Here is a 515-nt window from a genome sequence, read left to right on the forward strand (position 1 = left end):
CAAGGGCCCTAAGGCCCGCCGCACCAAGGCCCCTGCCCTGCTGGAGCTTAGCAACAGATACACACCTCTTGCTGCCCCAGCAGAGCCTGCTGAGTTGCCAGCTCCCGCAGGCAACACAGGCTCAACTGCAGCTACTGCCCCCGCTCTCCCCAAGACAAAATGTAAGGTGTTTGTTGTGGGAGACTCCATCCTGAGGGGGCAACCTGCCACCCCGACCCCTTAACCCAAGAAGTCTGCTGCTTCCCAGGGGCCTGCATCCGGGACATTGCAGAGAGGATCCCTAAGCTCCTCCAGCCCACAGCCCACTATCCTATGCTCCTTATTCATGTGGGCATTAATGACACAGCTCAGAGCGCTCCCAGCCAGGTCATGAGGAGCTACAGGGATTTGGGATCGGGGCTAAAGGGTCTGGGGGTATAGGTGGTGTTCTTGTCACTCCTCCCAATCTCGGGGTATGGGCTGAGGAGGAAGAAGAGGATCCATGTAGTCAACCAAAGACTGCAGCGCTGGTGTCA

General features: G+C 58.3%; 1 protein-coding gene across 1 annotated transcript in view; it reads left to right on the top strand.

Moving 5' to 3' along the window:
* LOC109300322 (factor VIII intron 22 protein-like) overlaps positions 1-515 on the top strand; it is a 12,292-nt gene that overhangs the window by 5,683 nt on the left and 6,094 nt on the right. The window lies entirely within an intron of this gene.

Source organism: Gavialis gangeticus, unplaced genomic scaffold, assembly GCF_001723915.1.
Source record: "Gavialis gangeticus isolate Ggan-Ray unplaced genomic scaffold, GavGan_comp1, whole genome shotgun sequence".
NCBI classification, from domain to species: Eukaryota; Metazoa; Chordata; order Crocodylia; family Gavialidae; genus Gavialis; species Gavialis gangeticus.